Below are 24,359 nucleotides of genomic sequence, written 5' to 3' on the forward strand. Positions count from 1 at the left end.
GCAGAGCTTAAGAAGGGGTTCTTAATCATTTTTGTTCCACAGACCCCTGTGCCAGTCTGGTGAAAACCATGGACACCTTACTAAGTCCACACTGTACTGTGCATTATTTAATAAAGACATAACACTTGCACCAACAAGTCCCCACAAGAATAATGTTTTTATGAATTTCAATTCAAGCTCACAGACCCCTTGTTAAGAACCTCTGGCATAAGGTGTGAACTCTTCTGTTCATTCCTAAGACCACCCAGATTGTTTCACTTCCTTAGTTTACTGCCAGGTACAAAAGTAATTAAGTGTGTGACAGTTATCTTCATGCCTCTTGTAACAGCAGAGATAAAAATATGATAATCCAGCAACATAAACATGCATATACCTGTATGTTTTGAATGTAATGGTGATGTGATAAAAAGAGAACTCAGTAAAGGGGAACCACTGCAGAGTAGTCTAAGTGCCTGTTTGTAAAGCACAATATTGATTGCTTAAAAATTTTCTGCTTTGGAATAAAAAATGTCTGAGGAGAGTACTGGAATAGAGAATAAAGAAATATCTTTAAACTGATGGAAATTAAGACTAAAAATGAAAAAAAAAGACAATATACAGAGTGTTATACATTGCAGTATCATATAACTTGAAAAAACCTCTTTAATAATTCTTAGAAATATGTCAATATCATTCATAAAGCAACTTTACTTCTTCCCAGAGAGGTACAATTATGTTTTTAAGCAAAAGTGAATGTCTACTAATATTATTTTACATAGTTATTGCATATTATTGAATCTTCTTGGGAACGAAGAACACATTTTATAGAACCTCTGTAGAATAATATGGAATCTCTTGGAGTAAGAATTAATAATGCCATTATATAGATATTTCTGTGGCAACCACAAAAGTTCAATTGGGTATTTAGGGATCAAGTAACATCTTAATTTTCTAGATGGAGATGAGAAAGTAGTTTCATCTTTGCACTGTAAGTATGATTCTGCAGCACCTATATCTGATACTTTTCTTCCTTAAGTATAATAGTGTATTCTTGAGTCATTCACCCCATTCTCTGTAGCAGATGAGCACTAGCTTAACTGTTTTTCACAAACAAAAAACAAGCTTTTTCAAACAGAGGATCTTGGCAAATTAATCTGTTTATTTGCACCAGAACTAAATCTGCACAAATCTGATGGCATAGTCCATAAAAAATATTGTATATCCATACATTATAATAAATTCTTCCTTAACTCTAATTATAGAAAAATTAAAAAATAAAAGACATAGAAGTTTAAAATATAAAGCTCAAAATATTATTAATGAAATTTTGAGAAAGAAAGAACCAAAGAAAATGAGAGGAAACACCTATCCTTGTTAGAAAATAGATCCCAGAGTTGGAGACACAAGTCTTTAAACTGAAAAGTTCCACAAAGTACTGAGCAAGATAAATTTTAAACACAACCACATCATTATCAAAAACACATCATTATGAAATTTTAGAACACAGGTATAAGGAAAAGATCCTAAAAACTTATCAGTAGAGAAAAATAACTTGTCCAATGGAAGTATGAAAATGAGAAATATCAAATTTACCAAAAGAGAAGGCTAAAATGCAGCTGAATAAGTCTACATAAAGTCCTAAGCTAAAATTATTTCAAACTTAGACCTTTATGCTTTCCTTGCTTCCAAAAGTCTATCCCCAAATGGTAAAAAATAAATAAAAAATGAATTTTTTAAAATTTGAATTGCATCATGTCAATTTTTTGTTTAAAATCCTTCCAGGACTTTCCAGTTCACAGAAAGGAAAAAGAAAAAAAAGCTCAAATATTTCTCTTGAACCATAAATCCCTTCACAATCTAGCCCTTGGCTACTTTGTTCTTGGACTACTAGAACTACTCTAGCCAGGATGACCTTCTCCCAGTTCCTTACTCAAGCCAAGCAGACTCCTGGTTCAGTCCATTGCATGTGAGTGCTCTCTCTGCTTTAAAGCTCTTCTTCCAGATAACCCACTCCCTCCCATCCTTCTAATCTCTGCTTCTATGTGGAATTACGGAAATGTTTAGCTAATACATGGTAGTGATAGTAGCAAAATATTGTGAATTGAATTAACAGTCCTGAAATATATATTTGAATATAATCAAAATGAGAAATGTTAGATTGTATATGTATAACAAATTTTTTTTAAGTCCATGGAATGACACTATACAGACAGGAAACCTTAAGTTAAACCATGGACTTTATTATTATTATTTTTTTAAAGATTTATTTTTATGTATTTCTCTCCCCTCCCCTCCCCCAGTTGTCTGCTCTCTGTGTCCATTTGCTTTGTGCTCTTCTGTGACCGATTCTATCCTTATCAGTGGCACCAAGAATCTGTCTTTCTTTTTGTTGCATCATCTTGTGTCAGCTCTCCATGTGTGTGGCACCATTCTTGGGCAGGCTGCACTTTCTTTCACACTGGGAGGCTCTCCTTGCACGTGGGGCTCCCCTATGCAGGGGACACCCCTGTGTGGCATGGCACTCCTTGCACGCATCAGCACTGCACGTGGGCCAGCTCCACATGGGTCAAGGAGGCTTGGGATTTGAACCATGGACTTCCCATGTGGTAGGCAGACACCCTATCTATTGGGCCAAGTCTACTTCCCATGGACTTTAATTAATAGTACAACTATTAAAATGTGCTATCACCAACAGAAATAAATATCCCACTCCAATGCAAGGTGTTGTTGATGGGGTGATGCATGGGAATCCTGTTATTTTATGTGAGTATTCTGTAAAACCACAATTTCTCTAAGAAAAAGAAAAAGTTGCCAATGAGAATGTCTTCCCTAACTGCACTATGAATCATTGCTCTGTCTCATTCTATCCTACTTTGTCTTATGCTGCCTTGTCTTCATCACACTTCTCATTACCTGATATATTATATATTTACTTGTTTACTATCTTTCTTTCCCTCCCTAGAATTTAAAATCATGTCAGGAAAAATTTTATCATTTTAATCACGGCAGTATTCTCAAATATGTGGTACATAGTGTATATCCAATAATGACCAAATTACCTATTTCAAAGCTTCTCATCCCAGGATCTAGAATTTGGAGCCTCTACCCTCCCCTATATGGAAGGGGAAAGAATATGATGAAGCCCACTAGCTTTTAAGATCTTCCATTCCAGTATTATTGCTCAAAGCAAGTCATATGGCCACACACAATTTCAAGGAAGAGCAGTAAAATTATGCCATCTATCCAGGAGAAGACTGAAATATTTTAGAATGACCCCTAATTTGCTCAATTCTGGCCTAAAAAACAATGATCCAAGCTAAAATGGAAGGTAATTGTCTCCAAAAATATTGTCTACTAAAAGACATAATGCAGTCAAGAAATTTGAAAAATGAATAAGAAGCTGGATTATATTAGGAATGTAAAGACAGGATAATTGTTTTTCATCCTAGTGAGAAAAAAAACAAAGTCAATAGAAATTACAGGGAAAACCCAAAAACTGAATGAAAAACCCATGGTCACATGTAAGGCAAATTAAATATGAATTTGAAGAATTGGTGTAGTATAATTTTAAAAAGATTAAATTTGAGCATAATTGTAGAACAGTTCTCCCCTGACTGGTACCAAAAGTAAAACATGAGCTACCAAGGAAAAAATACAATCATATCCCACTGCTTTGCTATACAGTAAAGCAAATATACATAGTCAAATTTGTTAAAAAAATGATAACTTTATGGTTTTCAATTTTAACATGATTTGATAAAGCACAAAAGATTACATATGAATTATGGAAGTGAATATAAATGTTATCGATTCTAATAATATTAAATTCATTATAATTTGGGTAGAAGGTAGAAGAGAGAAGATAAGAAGAAAAGGTGATTTTAAAAAAGGTAAGAATGGTCATATCTTTAATTTAAAATTTAAGGATCAAGACTTATTTTTAATGTAACACAAAGTTTCCAATAATTAAATTTAAGTTTAGGAAAGCAACAATAGAAAAACTAATATTAAAATTACTATCAAATGTGAAAAGATTTTAGGAAGATGTTAGGGAAGACAGAGAGCTGAAAATGTAAACTAAATCTTTACCTGTAAAACAGAATATCAGTAGAAATTTTCTAAATTTTATAAAGATATAATAGTAAAAGTATATTTGGGAGCTATGGAGAAAAATAAAATACTATTATATAAAAAGAAGTGAGGGATAGGACAGCAGTGAAAAAAATGTGGGGAAGCAAATTAGTGGTTCCAGTAAAGCCTTTCTGAACCATCTAATTTAACATGCACTTGCATTGCTTTCATAAGAAAAATAAAATAAAATGCATATAGTAATTGGCCATGGCAAGCCCTTTAACTCTTATATAATGACTACATTACACAGAGGAAGTTGATCAGCCAGCTAACATTATGAGCCATGAGGCAGGTAATTTCATAGCATGACAAAAAAAATTCTAAGTGTGGAGTGTAGGTGGGAGGACCCAGTGCTTGGGATGGATGCCTAAGAGGTATAGTGAGGAAGTTCCTTTTATTCAGCAGTATTGATTGAATGCTTCATCTCAGTGCAATGTAATAACCAAGTAGTTATTAACAGAAGAAAATTGTGTCCTTATCCTTAAGGGGACTATAACTGAGGGTGCATTCCCAAGTGGCATACCTTCCCCCTTCTTACATTTTATAATCAAGATTTTTATTCTTACCCTTTGAAAATACCTGTCTCATGGTTCATCATGTTAATTATCATGTTAACTGACCAAAGTCACCTATGCTAATGTAGTCTTTGGAGTAGTGTTAAAAGACTTGCAACACCTGAGTAACATAAGTACTTAAAAAAATAAAAAAGATTTAACATTAGCAATGGTATCTATCAATGTGAAGTCTTCTCCTGAAACAAAGGTGCCACTGCAAAATCGTGTCCACACAGGAAACATGCCTCAGAATTCAGCCCAATATTTTAAGAGGATTCTATAGAACTTAAAGTAGGAATAGAACCTCACACATTTGGGTTAGGATGCTAATTATAAATTAGTTTTGCCTTTTGGGGGACTATTGCCTCTAGAAAAGGGATTCTTAACCAGGGGTCCACAAAACCATTGGAGTCTGTGGAACGATTTCAGAGGGTCCATGAGCTTGAATTGGAAAAAAAAACAATTGTATCTTTATTTTCTCTGAACTCATAAACTATCTGCTGCCATATTTCTGAAAAGGGATCTGAGGTTTTCACCTGACTGGCAAAGGGGTCTGTGGCACAAAAAAGGTTAAGCAGGGGTTCTTAAACTTTTTTTGTTCCATGGACCCCTTGCCAGTCAGGTGAAAACCACAGACCCCTTACTAAGGTCATACAATAGTGTATACTATTTAATAAATACATCACACCTGCCCCAACACATCCCCAGAAGAATAATGTGTTTTTTTCCTTTAATTTCAGATCAAGCTCATGGATCCCTTGTCAAGAAACCATGCTCTAGACAGTGATTCCAAACTTGAATGCTCATCAAAATCACCTGGGGAACATTTTAAGTTTAAGGATTCCCAGGTCTCAACACCAAAGATTTTTATTTGGTAGCTCCCCAGGCAATTCTGATAATCAGCTAGGCCTGGTAACAACTGTTAGGGATAATCTGAATATTAACAAAAAAATTGGCCAGAAATAAAAAGTAACCCTGTAGAGTGTAAAATACTCAGTTTTACACAAAATAAATAAGTCTTCATATTTACAAATCTACTTATGTCCAAAGAGGTGAATTTCCTGGGTTCTCTTTTACAAATTAACTAGAAATTAACTTGCTCTTATTTTAAATATTAATTTCCCACCTTGCTTATCTTGTTATTTTGTATTATTTCATTTTATTATATTATTATTGAGTTGTACAAATACTCCTCCCCCAAATTTTCCAAAGGACAAATACTATTCCATGTGGGTGAATTGGAAAATATTAAAGCACATTATTAATCTCTATTAATGAACATGCAGTTGTGAAACTAAGTGCACGTTTAGTGACAATCTTCTCAAATTCATTTGTATTGAATAATACAAAAATTTTTTAATTACTTAAATTATACAAATGTCACATAAAAAATATAGGAGATTCCCATACGCCCTGCTCCCCATGCCTCCCATATTTTCTCATAGTAACAACATCCTTCATTAGTGAGGTATGTTCATTGTGATTGAAGGACACATTTTGGAGCATTGTCACTAAGTGTGGATTAAAGTTTACATTGTAGTTTACTCTCCCTTCCACACAATTCTGTAGGTTCCAGTAATATTTATAATGGCCTGTATTGTTGTTGTAATGTCATTCAGGACAATTCCTAAGCCTCAAAAGTGCCCCACTATTACACCTGTTTTTTTCTCTCCCTACCCTCAGAACCTCCCTGGGTCACTGCCACCACATCATTGATATAATTTTTTCCATTGCTAGAATAACAATAAATCTATAGTAGAATACCAGTACTTCCTCTTTAGTCCATAGTTCATTCCCCAATCCTGAAGATTCTGGGTTGGTGATGTCCACTCCACCTCTAATGGAGAGGGGCTGTGGGGGCTGTGATCCCATACGTCTGATGGATGGGACTCTCTTGCTTGCAGTTGTAGACTTTCTCAGATCCTTGGTATGGAGTTTGTCCATCATGACCTCCTTGTTCGTTGTCCTGGGTGAGTCCAATGACCTGGAGAGTAGGTACTGCAACTCCAGTGCGATTCAGTGTGATTCCAGTGCGATTCAGCTGACACATGGACAGCCCAAAGATTTAAGTCTTTGGACATACATCTGCCAACTATAGTACTAATTATAGGTTCAGATAGGACAGAAGAGCCATGTGTAGGGAAACCACAACTGAGTCTAACTCTGTCACTCTGGTGAGGATAAATTCCAAAGTAGGACCTACTGACAAGGCACCAAACTCCTGAGCTATCTGCCCTGTCTATAGTGTCTGGATGTCTCCGGAGTCCTCAGGAGCCCCCACTATTTGGGATAGTGTCTATTTTGGCATTCAAAGAGATTCTGCTGAGATGTGCACAAATGTAACCTCTCGAATGAACTCCCAATTCACTTTGAAGTATCTTAGCCATATAATCTCATTTATCTTTACCTTTTCTCCCTTTTGGTCAAGATCATTTTCCAGTTGCGTTGCTAGTTGGTACTTGGTAGTAATCCCTCAGTGCCAGGGAGGCTCATCTGCAGGAGTCATGTCCCATTCTGGGGAGAAGGCAATATGTCGAATTTGGCTTGGAGAGAGGCCACATTTGAGCAACAAGCAGGCTCCCAGGAGGCAACTCTTAGGCAGCCTATAAAACTAGACTAAGTTTCAATTTCAAGAGTCAATTTTCATACACACGGTCATCAATATCAAGGGCTCGTCAGTGGACCACCCTCCTTCACTAGTCATTGCCCCAGAAGATTCTTGCTGATCTATTAGAGAATGTGGCAGACATCCCCAGGATAGGAATTTGATATTTCTTCAGTTATTGTGTGAGTCTCCACCCAACGTGACAATGTCCCATTAACATTTGAACACATTTATATGCCTTATATATATGCCCAAGTGAGCTTCCTCCCATGTGTCCCCCATCACTGACACCCTACACCAATGATCCTTCTCTGCCATAGTAGTAACCCTTCTATAATCCAAAACTTCTTCAAAAATGAAGTCAATAAAGTAGCCAAATGCAATTAATAAAAAATATTGATAGTTTTAAAAATAAGAAAAAAAATACAAAACATATTTTTAAAAATAAAAATAATAAAAATTGGGGATAATAAAAATAAGGAAAATATTTAATTTTTTGACATTTTCCCTTTCATCAGTGTAAGATCTGTTGTCCAGTATGTACAGTGACATTGTCTTCCATTTATTCCCCATGTCTTTTTTTTTTTTTCACTTTGCCCTCAAAGAAGTTTTAGTTTACAGAAAACTCACATACCTAATAGAGGGGACTCCAATAAACCAAACATCCTCCCTCTTTCCCCCCTTCTCCTATTAATAATATTGTATATGTGAGTGGTACAAATATTGAAACATTGCTACCAACCATGGTAAATGGTTTACATTATGGTTTACGTTTTGGACCATACACTTTTATAAACTTTGGTGCAATTCAACATGGTCTGTATCCATCACAGCATGATGATGTAGAACACTTCCATCTCCCCCAAAATACCCCCTATTCCATCAATTCTATTTCTTCTTCCCCCTATCCTCAGAACCCACAGCAACCACCAGGCTTCACTCCTTGAAGGAAAAAAATCATAGTTACTTGTAACAACACTAACACTGAGAACCTGACACACTGGTCTGTCCTTCCCTATTAGGCATCACCCATACTCTCGAGAGATTACTGACTCTATTTGAGAACATAGTGGGTCTCCCCAGAATGGGAGTCCACCACTTTGCCACTCATTGTGTGGGTCTCCACCCACTGATATAACACACTAGGCAAGATGAACACTCACACACTCCCTAAAAGCCTGCTCAGGTGCACCCTGTCCCAAATGTCCCCCACACCCAACAGCCCAAACCAGCAACCCTCACTTGCCATATTGCCAGAAGAGCATTCTAAACATTGTAGTTTCAACCATGTACCCACCAATCCCCAGTGTTAACCTGCTCCATTCCCCAACCCTCTCCCTTACTCCCCTGACAAACCAGCACCACCCAACCTAAAAGTATCATTATACCACTGTAATGTCCCTCCACTGTACAACTTCACACTTCCCCCTTATCATAGATTTTGCCCATATAGGCATCAGCTGACAACATTCTTCTCCCTTTCTGCTTTCTGTAAACCTATCTTCCAGACTCTAGCTCTGTAAGTCTGCTCAATTTGCTAAATTCATATCAGTGAAGTCATGTAATATTTGGCCTTCAGTGCCTGATTTGCTTCATTCAACATAAGGTCCTCAAGATTCACCCTTGTTTTCCCATGTATTAATACTGTGTTCTTTCTTACAGCTGAGTTATATCCCATTGTATATATATACCACAATTTGTTTATCCATTCATCTGTTGAAGGGCATTTGGGTTGATTCCATGTTTTGACAATAGTGAGCAATGCTGCTATGAACTTTGTTGTGCATATATCTGTGTACTTGATTTCAGTTCTTCTAGGTATATAACCAGCAGTGGAATTGCTGGATCATATGGCAGTCCTATAGTTAGTTCTCTGAGGAACTACCAAACTGTCTTCTACAGTGGTTGTACCCATTCTACATTCCCACCAACAGTGGATGAGGGTTCCCATTCCTCCACATCCTCTCCAATACTTGTAGTCCTCTGTTTCTATAATAGCTGCCACTCTAGTGGGTGTAAGATGATATTTCATTGTAGTTTTGATTTGCATTTCCCTAATAACTAGTGAGGTTGAGTGTCTTTTTATGTGCTTTTTAGCCACTTGTATTTCTTCTTTGGAGAAGTGTCTGTTCAAATCACTTGCCAATTTTTAAAATAAGTCGTTTGTCTTTTTATTTTCAAGGTGTAGAATTTCTTTATATTGCTGGATATTAGGTCCCTGTCAGATATATGGTTACCAAATATTTTCTCCCAGTGAGTAGGCCCTCTTTTCACTTTCTTGACAAACCCCTTTGAGGTGTAAAGTTGTTAATTTGGAAGAGGTCTCATTTATCTATTTTTTTCTTTTATTGCTCATGCTTTGCGTATAAAGTTAATGAAACCATTTCCTAATGCAAGATCCTATAGATGCTTCCCTACAAGTCTTAATGGTCTTGGTGCTTGTTTTCAGATCTTTGATCCATCATGAGTTGATTTTTATATATGATGTGAGATAGTGCTCTTCTCTTATTCTTTTGGATATGGATATCCAGTTCTCCAAGCACCATTTGTTGAAGAGCCCATTCGTTCCTAATTGAATGGGCTTGGTGAGTTTGCTGAATATCAGTTGACTGCATATATAAGGATATATAACAGAACTCTCAATTTAATTCCATTGGTCAGTAGGTCTGTCCTTGTACCAATACCATGCAGTTTTGACTACTTTAGTTTGTAATATGTTTTAAATTCAGGTAGTGTGATTCCTCTGATTTCATATTTCTTTTTCAAAATGTCTTTGTCTATTCTGGGACACTTGTCCTTCCAAATACATTTCAAAGTTAGTTTTTCCAATTCAGTAAAAAATGTTGTGATATTTTTATTGAGATTGTATTAAATCTGTAGATCAGTTTGGATAAGATAGACATCTGAATGATGTTTAGGCATCCTACCAATGTTTGGGAAATATTCTTCTGTTTATTTAAGTCTTCTTAGATTTCTTTTAACAGTGTTGTGTAGTTTTCTGCATATAAGTCATTTACATCATTAGTCAAATTTATTCCTAGGTGTTTGATTCTTTTAGTTGCTATTGTACATGGGATTTTTTTTTCTTGATTTCCTTCTCAGATTGCCCATTATTGGTGTAGAGAAATGCTACTGATTTTTGCATGTTGCTCTTATAACGTGTGACTTTACTGAACTAATTTATAAGCTCTAGAAGCTTTGTTGTAGATTTCTCAGGGCTTTCTAGGTATAGGATCATGTCATCTGCAAATAATGAAATTTTCAATTCTTTCTTTCCAACGTGGATGCCATTTATATCTTTTTCTTCTCTGAGTGCTTGAGCAAGTACTTCTAAAACTATGTTAAATAGAAGCAGTGAAATTAGGCATTCATGTCTTCTTCCCTATCTTAAAGGGAAAGCTTTTAGGATTTCAATATTGAATATGATGTTAGCTGTGTGTTTTCATACGTATCCTTTATCATGTTGAGGAAGTTTCCTTCTATTCTATCATTTTTAGTGTTTTTATCAGGAGAGTTTGCTGTATGTTGTCGAACGCTTTTTCTGCATCTATAGAGATGATCATGTGATTTTTTCTTTCAATCTGTTAATGTGGTTTATAACATTGATTGATTTTCTTATGTTGAACCAATTTGCACACCAGGCATGAAGCCCACTTGGTCATGGCATATAATTATATGATGTCATTGACTACAGTTAGCAATCATTTTGTTGAGAATTGTAGCATCTAATTTCGTTAGAGAGATTGGTCTATAGTTTTCCTTCCTTGTGGCATCTTTGTTTGGCTTTGGTACTAGGGTAATGTTGGCATCATAGAATGAGTAAGGCAATGATCCCTCTACTCCTATTTTTGGAAGAATTTAAGCAGGATTGGTATTAGTTCCTTCCAGAATGTTTGGTGGATTTCACCTGTGAGGCCATCTGGTGCTGGGCATTTCTTAGTTTGGAGTATTTTAATAACTAATTCTATCTTGTTACTTGTGATTGGTCTGTTGAGTTAATCAATTTCTTCTTTTGACAATGTAGGCTGCTTGTTTATTTCTAGGAATTTGTCTGTCTCCTCTAAATTAGCCATCTTGTTGGCATATGTATTTTCAAAGTATCCCTTTATGATATTCTTTATTTCTGTGGAATCACTGGTGATATCTTCTTCCTCATTTCTTATTTTATGTATTTGCATCTTCTCTCTTTTCTTCTTTGTTAGTCTAGCTAAGGGTTTGTCAATTCAATTAGTCTTCTTGAAAAACCAACCATTGGTTTTATTTTTTCTAGTGCTTTCTTATTTTCAATTTCATTTAGTTCTGCTCTAATCTTAGTTATTTCTTTTTTTTCCTACTCTCGTTGGTGTTAGTTTGCTATTCTTTTTCTAATTCATCAAAGTGTGTAGTTAGGTGTTTTATTTTAGCTTCTCTTTTCTTTTAATACAGGCATTTATGGCATGAACTTCCCTCTCAGTATAGTTTTTGCTGCATCCTATAGGTTTTGATATGTTGTGTTGTCATTATTATTCATTTCAAGGTAGTTACTGAATTATTTTAAGATTTCCTCCTTGACCCACTGTTTGTCTAAGTGTGTATTGTTTAACTTCCATATCTTTGTGTCTAATCTTGTTCTCTGGCCTTTACTGAATTCCAGGTCATTCCATTGTGGCCAGAGAAATTATTTTGTATAATTTCCTTCTTTTTGAATTCATTGAGAGTTATTCTGTGTCCTAGCATGTGGTCTATCCTGGAGAATGATCCATGTGCACTCAAGAAGAATATATATATACTGCTGCTTTTGGGTATAGTGTTTGATAAATGTCTATTAGGTCCAGGTCTTCTGATGTATTATTCAAAGTCTTTGTTTCTTTATTGTTTTTCTGTTAACTTGTTCTGCCTAATGGTGAAAATTGTGTATTAAAGTCCCCCACTATAATTGTAGAGGCATCTCTTTCTCCACTTAGCTTTTCCAGTGTTTGCCGTGTGTATGTTGAGGCACTCTGGTTAGGTGCATAAATGTTTATGATTGCTGTTTCTTCTTGATAGACTTTTGCCTTTTATCAATAAGTAGTGTCCTTCTTTGTCTCTTACAGTAGTTTTACATTTAAAATCTATTTTGTCTGATATTAGTATAGCTACTCCTGACATTTTTTGGTTATTGTTTGCTTGTAGAATTATTTTCCAACCATTCACTTTCAGCTTCCTTGCATCCCTAGGTTTAAGATGGGTTTCTTGTTGACAGCATATAGATAGGTAATATTTCCTTATCCATTCTGTCAATCTGTGTCTCTTGACTGGTGAGTTTAATCCATTAATATTCCTGATATTACTATCAAGGAATTACTTACATTAACCATATTTTCTTTAGGATTATGCATACTATATTTTGTTTTTTATTTCTCTTTTCATCTTTTTTGTTGTTCTTACCCTCTCCTCCAACTCTCTCTCTCCTGTTATTTCCTTTCCACCAGCAGGACTCCATTTAGTATTTTTTGAAAAGCAGGTTTCTTATTGACACATTCTCTTAATTTCTGTTTATCTGCAGATATTTTGGGCACTCCCTCATTTTTCAATGCCAGCTTTGCTGGGTAGAGAATTCTTAAGTGAAAGGTTTTTTTTTCTTTTTTCTTTTAGCACCTTAAATATATCATACCTTCTTGCCTTCATTGTTTCAGATGAGAAATCAGTACTTAATTTTATCAAGCTTCCCTTGTATGTTATGGTTCTCTTTTCTCTTACTGCTCCCAGAGTTCTCTCTTTGTCTTGAGCACTGGAGAATTTGACAAGTATGTGTCCTGGAGGAGGCCTGTTAGGATTTTTACAATTTGGGGTGTGCTTCACTTCCTGCACATGTACATCTATTCCCTCAATAAGGTTGGGAAGTTTTCAGCCATTATTTTCTCCACTTTCCCTTCTCTTCTTCCTCTGGGATGCCCATAATATGTATGTTTGTGTGTTTTGTGTTCATACAAATTCCTAATCCCTGCTGAATGCTTTCTATCTTTTTATCTATCTGTTCTACTATCTGTTTGATTTCAGATGTCTTCCATATTGCTGATTCTTTCCTCTGTTCAAATCTTCTGTTATGTGCTTCCAGTGTATTTTTTATTTCTTGGATTGTGTCATTCATCACCATTATATCCGTTAATTTTTTTTTGTAGGTTTATAATTTCCTCAGTACATTCTCCCAGTGTCTTCTTAATATCCTTAATCTCTTTCTTCACTTCATTAAGTTGAGTCATTATTTTTTGGACATCTTTGATTAGTTGTTCCATGTTCTACATCTCCTCCTGGTTTTTAGTTTGTTGGATTGGGCCATGTCTTCCTGTTTCTTAGTATGGCTTGTAATTTTTTGTTAGTGTCTAGGCATCATTTATCTTGATGGGTTTATTCAGTTTATTAGCTTCCCTCTCTATTATGTAGTTTTATTTTGTTGTGTTTTTGTGTGTGGTAAGGTTTCACTTTGACACTTCATTCCTCTTATTCTGCTTCCTTAATGTTGTCTATGTTCCTTTAAAAGAAAAAAATTAGGACCAGAGAAAAGGAATGAGAAAAAGAAAAAGAATAATAGTAGTAATAATAGTAAAGGGTAAGAGAGTAATCGTACAAAATCTAGGAAATTGAAAAATTAACATGAGTAAGAAGCACAGAAGAATAATATTAGAAAAGTGAAATAGAAACAATGAAACAAGAAACAGAATAAAGAAAAATATATAGAATGAAATAAAAGGCCAGAATGGCAAGAAAAGGGGAAAAGAAAAAGAGAAAGAAAAAAGTAAATAGAGAAAAATGGAGAGAGAGAAATAAATACAAGAAAAGTCAGAGACCAAATAAAAGAGGTGGAATGAAAGAACAACAGAAAACAAGAGATATAAAGATGAAGGAGAGAAAAATAAATAGCTTAGGTAGAGAATATCAGTAAACCAAAGAGAGAGAGAGAGAAAATTAAAAATGAACCAAGCAAAGAAATCTAAGAAGGGGATACACAACAAGCAAAACAAGACAGAAGCAACTTGTTTTAAAAAGGAAACAGAAAAATAAAAAATAAAAATAGACACAGAAAAACAAGTTTTCTCTCTTTGACCACAGAGGATCTTCTCACGCTGCTGATGTTCATCATTCAGTCACCCTGCAGCCTGCCCTATGCAGGTTTTGAACTGGGTTTTAGTGAGTAAAGTAAGAGAAATTTTAAAAAGGAAACTTTAGAAAAAAACATTAAGATATCCAAGAAAAGCTAGCACAAACAGAATGTCTATATTTTCCCTTTATAAAGATTTCAGCTGGATGCCAGATAAACCAGGGGATCGCTTTTCTAAGAACAGCCAGGAATCAGAAAGGGATCTTGTATATGCTAGACAGGAACTCTTCCACTGAGCTAACCTATCTCCTTAGTAGGTTAATTTGCCTTTTGGAAGGCTATCAGCCCCTTTTCCCTCCCAGGCAGGTTAGATTCCCTGTAGTTTGGAGCAGGGAGCCAGAGGTTCCACCTAGTCTCTACACCCTGAGGGCTGGGTATGGGGCCACTTCCAGGCAGCAGGCAGGCAACCCGCAATTTCCCCCTGGCTTCCCTATCTGTCCAGTACCTCCCAGATGAGGCAGAGCACCTTGCCATGGAGGCAGATCGGAGGTAGACATCAGCTGTACTCTCAGTTAGATACAATTCCCCAGGAGTTTTACCCTTGCTTAGTATCTCCAGGGTGGGGAGGTGAGCCCCTCTTAGCAGCGGGGAGGTTTAATGACTCAGGATTACTTGTTTTGGCTTCTTCCTCCCTCTGACCCTCACTCTTCTGGGAGTTGTGAAGCAGTGTCCTGGTTTGCTGTATCCCAGAGCAGTTCCCCAAGGCACCCTCTGGCTTTTTCTCTGTTGTTTTAGCGAGAGATAAGCTTTATGTGGCCATGTTCCCACGATCCTCGAATAATACAAATTTAACCCTACAATTCTCTGACTCCCAACAATTCAGTACATTGAAGGAAGGAAAGAAGAAAAGGTGAATGTAGGAAAGAGACATAAAATCTGAAAAAAAAAAATGAGTGAAAAAAATGATATTACTAAAAGAGCATTATAGATCACTAGAAAAGATAGTATAGCAAATTTATACCCAGAAAAGGAGAGTAGCTTCTATTTTAAATGGTATAAAATACAGCTTTTTCTCCCCAATAACATAAAGTGCTCTTCTTCTGCAGAAACCACAGGTACTAAAATAAAGGGTTTCCACAGAAGTAGATATTTGTACCATTAAATTCTGACCACTTACTCAGACTCTCTATGTTAATATTTATTTTTTTCCCAACCTAATTGAGTTTGCTCAGCAGACAGCTTGAGGAAGCAGATACTGTGCTCCTTAAAACCTTTACCAAGGGACCATGATGTGATGAATTTCGTCTTGGTTTTCCTCTTCAAATAATGGCCACTGAGGTAAGCATGCTCTGTACATAGATATTGTGAGTGCACAGCCAGAATAAAAGCCTTATTAAGTTAGCATTCTGCGAGGGGTTATGGTGAAAGACTATTTTTTTTTTCTCCCTTTCCTTCATGGATTGATAATTTTATAAAATACAAAAGTAAATTACTAAAAATGTAAGTAAAAATATGCAAATAAAACACAAGCCCAAAGCATTTATTATTTGATTCAGCAAACATAAAATTAGAGACATTGCTAGGAAAGTTTCTAAACTTTTCCTCTCACTTTCTATGCCTCTGCTGGTCTGCAGTCCACAATCTGAGAGGCATAGAGTTGGCCACTCTGTTAATAAGAAAGCTTACTGGGGCCATCAGTTGGTTTTACCAAGTCAAGTCTCACATAAAACACATAAAACATTATGAATATTTTACCTCCCCATGAACATAAATTAATAAATACGTAATCCTCATATGTGTGACCTCATAACTTCGGCATCTATTTGGGTCTGAGTAGGTTTCCTTTGAAATTTTCCTTCTTTTCTTCTGTCTCCCACACTGTTCATTTCTCTCATTCACTATTCAGGTATTTGCCTTCTTTATTTACACTATTTACTGTTGTAGACAATTTTCTATCACTTTCAGTGTCATAGTGAAGATGATTTTCAAATATTTATTTGAAAAATAAATATTTTAAATATTTATTTGAAATATGTGGATACTTCTCTTTTCTAGCAAATGCAGGCTGTCTGCTATACTAGTAAATCCAAGAGCAGCTTCTTTCTGTAAACTAAGGATTCTATTCTTACATCTTTGTGTTTTGTACTAATATTTACCCAGCTTTCCTTTTAAAAGCAGTTCCTTTTGGAAGTTAATTCATGATTGAGATTTAAGTTATAAAAGGCCTTTCCTATTCTCAAGTTGATTTCAAGTATAAATGTAACATTAATCCTTGTCTAACACTGGTAAGCACCTGTGGGGCGTACACTTGATAGCTCAGGGACTGTTCCGGTTTTATGATGTCATGCCAAGTATCAGAAATCGACATCTAAATTAAACAGAAGAAAGGAGTTAGAGAGAAGGGAGAAGAAACTCTTAGAGTGAGTACATTTTCTAAAAATGCATGAAAGATGATGACGTGAAGTCTTCTGAAGTTGAGATCTTTTATTTACATATTTAACAAGGTTTAAAAATATCTGTCATCCCCTCTCTACATTGTTTTATGCATTTATGTATCCTCTCTAGTGCATTTTTTGAAACTCTTACTTTTTAAAGCACTTTATTCCACTATACCTCATTAAAATCTGATCATTTTTAAACACGGAGCACATTTCTGGAAAAACATTTGTCTTTCCTCCATCTGTTAGCTTAGACAGCCATTTTGGGGCAAATCGTTTCGAGCCTGCATATCTCTGACTGGGCTCTCACAACAACTGCTGAGCTGGGGCTGCTCTGAAACTATCCATCTTTAATGACATTGGCTCACAGTAGTTGCTTTTCTAGTCCCAGCCTGGCCTCTGCAAAAGGGGTGTGTGATTACAGTAGGAAGTGTTACACGGGTGTAATTCAATCAGAATCTGGCATGCGCCCATCCCCTGCTGGCAATCGGTTCAGGGACTCTCTGTTAGCCTTCTGGATCTCTTACTCCACTAGGGCCAAGAATGTTTATAGTCACTCCTGGGATATACTTGGCAGCTGCAAACCAAGCACCAAGCTGTGAAATGTGTGCGGCCAGCAGCAATTGTGCCTATCTGGCTTTGAGAGCAGACTTTTCCTCCTCAGGTTTTTCCATTGCTGTATGAATGCTTTTATTTTGCATGTTGGGGAGAGGAAGGCAGAATGGAGAGAAGGAAACAATGGAGGCTCAACAGTAGCATGGTATGAAAATTTATTTCCTTTTCCATTCGCTGTGTCAGGTCATCATATTTTTGATAAATCATGGTATTCTTTTACACTGACTTTCCTGACCTTTCTTTGCCTTTCCCTTATCATGTACCCAGATTAAATGGGCTGTTTGTTAGGACATTATTTTGTTCTGTGTTTGGAAAATTTTATCCATATATTCATATATTCACCCTATTGCTTCTAGATTAAATGTTCAAGAAAAAAAAACTTGCTAAATTTTAAAGACATGTCTACTACTTATACAAATAATATGATTGGGTCATATTCTTTGTATTCTATCAGTGTTTATATATGTCTCCTTCTAAGCAACACAGCAGCAGTAACCAGAAGACTAGAGACCCATAAAGTAAGCAAGCAAAGTCAACCACCTCTTGTACTTTAATTCCCCTTATGACTTATCAGTACGTACTTCCAACTCAACCACCTCAGCCTCCGTGTTCTTTTCTAGCATACTCATTCTTGCTTCCAAATTGATGCTGGTGAGTTTTACCTTTGACCTCGCTAACGCAAATCAGTTCTCAAAGTACAAATGGTCAGGTCCCTGTGGAATTGCCTTTGCCCTTTACCGTGCCTATCCATAATAGCCTATTCATGCTCACTACTAGTTCAGGGATTCTTGGACCAATGGCATCTTCCCTGGGTGCTTTTCACCGTGTATTGCTAATCATCCTTAAGTGTTGAATCATTAGCCTCAGTGGCTTTAATATTGATCAGAGGCAATATTTACATGTCGAGTATTGGGTTCTGAAATCATGACTCTAATACTAAAAAGACCTTCAGATCCTCAGCCTACTCTCTTAAGTGCTCTCAAACTCCTTTTGCTCAGCCAGAAAAAAAAAAAAATGCTGTTATTTCTTAGAATGCTGTGAGGCCAAAAGACTGGGGTTGAGGTTGCCATTCCACCAATTTCCTTGTGGGTACTTATTACTATTGTGATTCCAATCCTCTTTGCAAGCTTCTTTGAACATTGTCTCCTATAATCCCTGACCTAGGTATGACTTTGTATTGTGAATCTGTGAACACTCCACCTTAGAGAAAAATATCGGTAACTATTGTACCCACGGTAGTCTTGAGTGCCTCTATCAATCACAAGTGCTTCTGATTCTATACACTCAGAAGAGAGAAAGAAAGAGAAAAAAAAGACAATATTTATTAAGAAGAAGCTAATTTCCCCGGAATAATTAATGAGACAAGAAATAAAAGTTATTTGGAAAATTTAATGATGACATATTGGCTAAACAGTGCCTTTTCATATATGCCTTTTTATGTATTATTTATTTCCTTCAATTCAATCACTTTTGCTAATGACTACAGCAAGAGATATGGAATGTCCTTGACTTTGGCTTCTTGACAGGCTTAATCTATTGTTCAATGAGTGAAGGCACCCTTATCACCCAAAGAAGGTTTCCCTAGTTTTTTATATACTATGTCATCATATATCACCATCCTCTTATCTTTTTTCAGTAAGAAAACTTTACATTTTAGCAAATGACCTAATATTTTATAATAAAACTAGTTCTTCAGAAATAACTTGTTCTCTTAGCAAAATGTTAATTTTGTAATTATGTTATAATTCATCCAATTTAACCACATACTACAAGTCAATGCTATGAGTACACAACTTATAAACAAACATGTTTAATAGTTTAAAAATAGAATAAAGAAAACAATGTTTGGGCTATAAATAGTGGCCCACACAAACAATTATAAACAGGTTGTGTGGAAATATTTTGTGAGAATTATGCAAATGAGGTATGAAAAAAGATTAAACTACTAATTCATATAGAGTGTTTCAGGCCGTCGTATTGTAGCAGGAGTCAGAAACCAATGGCAGTAAGAGAAGCAAACTGATGACTCTGTGTGGAAGGACAAAGCATTTGCCTTGACAACATAATCAGTGAGAAGTGTAATCAAAAGTGATGAGATTTACTAAGATATAAGTGGCAGCTCAAATGTAATAAGAGAATTCAGAGATTTACAAGATAAGCCCTCCAAATTATTGAAGGACCTGAAATGCATGAAACAGAAAGATCTGCAATCATCATAGCAGCTGCAATAATGAACACTACGATGATAAGGTTTAACCTAATTACGGGGATACCCACTGGAGTGGTACATGGTCCATAGTGCACATACTGCATTCTTTCTACTTAATTATATGTTGGATTTTGTTTTTTGAGTTCCATATACACGAAAGTGGAAAAGTGTCCTTTTACTTAAAAATTTAAGAGAATACATTTTTCCTTCTGCTGACTATGATAATAAAGAGAATTATAACACAGGTTGTAAGCAGGCTCATGTCTGCCAAGAGTGCTTGTGTGATTTGTGGTGTTAGCTCAGTTGGCAACCACACTCTCACTGGGATCTAACTGAACCTATAATGAATGGACCCTGTGCCCTGAGAAGTCTCTTCATACACTGGCCATCCAAGTGGAAAGCACTCTCTGTAATATGGAGCATATCTCTTCAATTATCAAATGGCAAATCTATTTAAAACTTATCTGTAAACATTTAAATATTAAAAGTTTAAAACAATTAACTGCACATGACTGCACAAGGATCAAAAAACTTAGTATCAAAGAAAGCATTAGTACCTATACATCAAGGCCAGAAGGCTATTTCTTACCTCACTAGGATTTCACCATCTGTTTTGACCCTAATAGAACTTGCTCTGGATTCTTTAGTAATCAGTATTATTTATCAATATAAACACTGTTTTCTTTCTGTGATTGTGAAGTGACTCACAACAACTGAAAGAAATGTTTTCTTAAGAATCCCTGCTTTAATTACCTTTCCTAATATCTTTCTACTGATTCCTATAATAGAAATGGGTACTTCTAATGATGTCAAAACAGATGTAGAAACTTAAATAATTTCATAACTCCTCAGGTTTTCATCTAAGAATTTGACATATAAAATGAGTTACAAACTATGGGCAATAAATCCTTAGAAAAAGAATATTTCAAAAGTCATTCAGAACACAAAACCCCTGAAATGTATATTTTATTATTTCACTGATTTGAAATAATTAGGAAAAGCAAATTTACAGAGTTAGAAACTAGAATATAGGTTATCAGGGGCTAAGGTGGGGATAGGCACTGTGGAGTTACTGCTTAATTGGTACAGAAATTCCGTTTGGGGTGATGGAAAAGTTTTGGTAATGGATGGTGGTGATGGTAGCACAACATTGTGAATGTAATTAACAGCACTGAATTATATATTTGAATGTAGTTAAATGGGGAATTTTTAGGTTGCATGTATGTTACTAAAATAAACATATTTTAAAGGCATAGGACTTTACAACACAAACAGTGAACTTTAATTTAAACTATGGATTATAGTTAATCGTATAATTATAGTCACCCTCTTCCATCAGTTATAACAAAGGTATTACACTAATGCAAATTACGGAGTTAATAATGATGGGGAGTATATAGGACCTCTTCTCTACATAATTTTCCTATAAACCTGCAACATCTCTATTAATATACATATAAATATATATATATATATTTTTTAAAAAGCCCCTCAAGATGTTTCAAAGAGCAAAACAAAGAACATTATTTGAATTTGTGTTTCTTACCCATTTTATATGATGTATACTTTCCTGGAAAAACATTTCTAGGCATCATTTTTCTAATATGTCTTATAATTCTTTATTATCAAATGTGATATCCACTGGCTCATTTTCCCTTTCATTTGGGATAACTCTCACATGAAGCAGAGAATATAAGTGTGGCTATGTGTGTGCTCACAATGGGAGAGGGAAGGAGAGTGGGATAGTGAGACATGTATTGAGTGCCCCACTCAATATGTGGAGAACAGTCCCACTAGTAATTACTTGGCAAGAAAGTTACTTTCTTTGGCCTCACATAGACAAAATTGCTGCCTTTAGGATCATCTTGGTCTACAAAATACATGATACTTTTTAGAGTGTGTGATAAAATTAGAATAATGGTTATTAGTTATATTAGTGCTATTAGTTATAGCACTTCCCTGATATTTAGTAGGAATTGTGCTACAGTTTCAAATGATAGACTCTATGTATGCTTCAATTTTAGATAAGAATGATGATAAAATAGATTATACACATAAAGAACACAAAATTTTCACATTAGGCATTTTAAATGACTAAGAGGTGCAATTTGACTCTATATTAAAAGTCATGGATTTTATGCATAGCACTGCCTTAGGCGGATCCAAGGAGGACCAGCTTCTTAATTCATTAGGCAGTACCTAGGATTAGATATGGCTTTCCAAATGAAACCCAAACTGTTCACAAAACATTCTTAGTTTCAGATTTCACTAGAAACCACCACACTGTAGGAAGGGTCACTGAGAGGTTTCTTGAGGTTTACAGACCTTTAAGAAAACTCAAGAAGATATTTTTTCCAAGGATAAATGCCAAGTTTTTAGCTAGCCTTAGTTAAGTTTCATGTGACCTTTATTGGCATGCCAAACTTGGACCAATTAATAATTCTGAGGAAATATTAGGTAAAACTTAGGGGTCTCAGCTGAAATCCTGTTTTCTTTCAGGTCTCAAATTGTAAAGTTCACTATTGTCGCCAGAAAACTTCAATACAATGATCACATATTTTCCATTTTATGTGTAACCGATGACATCTATATCAACATTCTAAAGAGATCACTAAACATTTTCGTCCAAAAAGTATGTGTTGGCATATAAACCAATTAAATATAATGCATTCTTACTTATTGTTCCAAAATGTACCTCTCCTTTGGACAATATCCACAGAGCCTCTAGACTGAGAGAAAGCAAGAGTTCAAGGAGTCCTCCGGATTCAGGCAGTAGCTGTAAATTCAAACAAATATCGAGGGTGCAATTCCCAGGCAAGCAGGGTGTCTGGGGCTATGTGAGTCCACCCACATACTATTTACCCTCCATATGATAGGGTTCTTTACAGAGTATCAGTCATCAGTTTTTCAAGTCTGTTGTAATTCTTGGTAAAGATAAATACTGGCATAAGTACATTAAAGGTTATAACTGCATTTCTTTTAAGAACAGTAAAGAATGACTTTCTAAGCTGAACAGTTTTCAAGATGTTATTTTGGATGACTAATCCACTTCACAAATATTTTCAAGTAAAAGATGATATTTAACACTAGCCAATTACTCTTTTCCTTTGTAATTTTTATTTAGAATAAAAATTAACATGTTATGAGAAAAGAATATTAAGATGGAAAATTAACCTTTCAGAAACCCATCATCATAACCCAATGACTTACTCATTTCTAGTTTCTCTTTTTTGTAGGGGTATTCAAAGGTCACTATAATTTTGCATGACTGCAGGCTCTTTATTCAGAACAATTTCTCTTCTATTTTAAAAATTATTTTCAGTCTCTAAATATTATTCTGAAATTAATAAAATATACTTTTCACTCACACTAAGTGTAATGATTATTTGGAGTTGTTTAAATTGGATTCAACAGGACACTTTAATTTAGATATAGAGCAATACAAATTTGAGATTCTAAAACAGATTAAAATATATTGGAGCCCAGGGACTTATGAAATAAAGATTTCTATTTGAACTACGTTTATAGATGAGAACATAGATTATCTGTTCCTGTTTGAATTGAGGTCTCCTAAATCTGTAAAAACACTTTCCACCACACCATACCAACCAAATTTATCCTTATCAAGAGCAAAATATGATGGCCATGAATTACTCCTGCAGATGGCTTATCTTAGTGACTAACTTTTACTTTGGAAGCTCTTATTATACTTAAATAGATTGATATGTAAGTATATACACATAGGTGGGTATGTATATACATAGATGAGTAGGTAGGGAAAAAAAGAAAGAAGAAAGAAAAGGAAGAAAGGAAGGAGGGAAGGGGAAGGGAGGGAGTGAGGAAGGGAAGGAGGGAGGTAGAAAGTTATTTTTTTCCCTTTAAAAATCTACAAAAGGCAGAAAATATCTTCTCTCTGGTAAAATAAAACAAAAATTCTATTCTAAAGTTAGATGCCATGTCCAATGAATCACCCATACACTTCTTTTTTAATTGCCACACCTGGTTGTCCCTAAATGATGCAAACACTGGAAACCAAAGCAATACTTTTCCTTACACTAAATGGTCTACTCTAAGACACTGCATGACATGATTAAATAACTGCTTAACATTTCTGAACAAGCAGCTACTAGTTTATTCAAGCACTCTACACTATTTTGCAGGAGAAGATTCATAAGAGAGTACAATAAAAGTTCTAGAAACTACAGTGAAGATTTACTAAAGGGTAAGCTTTGTTCTAAGCCAGTGATATGATCGCCTAAGTGCTCTGTCAGAAGTTGAGTTTCACATTGTAACCTGGGTTATCAGCAGGCATGTGACTGCAAGTCAAGTGGAAAGGTCCAGGCTCATATCCACATGCCCCAGTGAGTTCAACAACAGTCTTGGTTAAGAGTTTATTTAGAAAAATGATATGTTTTGGACCCCAACAAATCCCAAAATATATTTAGTGTGTTTATGATTTTTGTTGCTATTGTCAAGGCTTTAAAAAAAGTTGATTTCTTTATAAGAAAACAAAAATAAATTGAGCACTATTTTTTGGCTCATTGCCTTTAGTAAACAGATATCAGCTAGTACTCATGAGATTTTCCATATAATTTGCTTAGATTAAAATAATTGGGAAGCAGACTTGGCCCAGTGGTTAGGGCATCCATCTACCACATGGGAGGTCCGCAGTTCAAACCCCGGGCCTCCTTAACCCGTGTGGAGCTGGCCCGTGCACAGTGCTGATGCACGCAAGGAGTGCGGTGCCACCCAGGGGTGTCCCCTGCATAGA

Source organism: Dasypus novemcinctus, chromosome 1, assembly GCF_030445035.2.
Source record: "Dasypus novemcinctus isolate mDasNov1 chromosome 1, mDasNov1.1.hap2, whole genome shotgun sequence".
Lineage (NCBI taxonomy): Eukaryota > Metazoa > Chordata > Mammalia > Cingulata > Dasypodidae > Dasypus > Dasypus novemcinctus.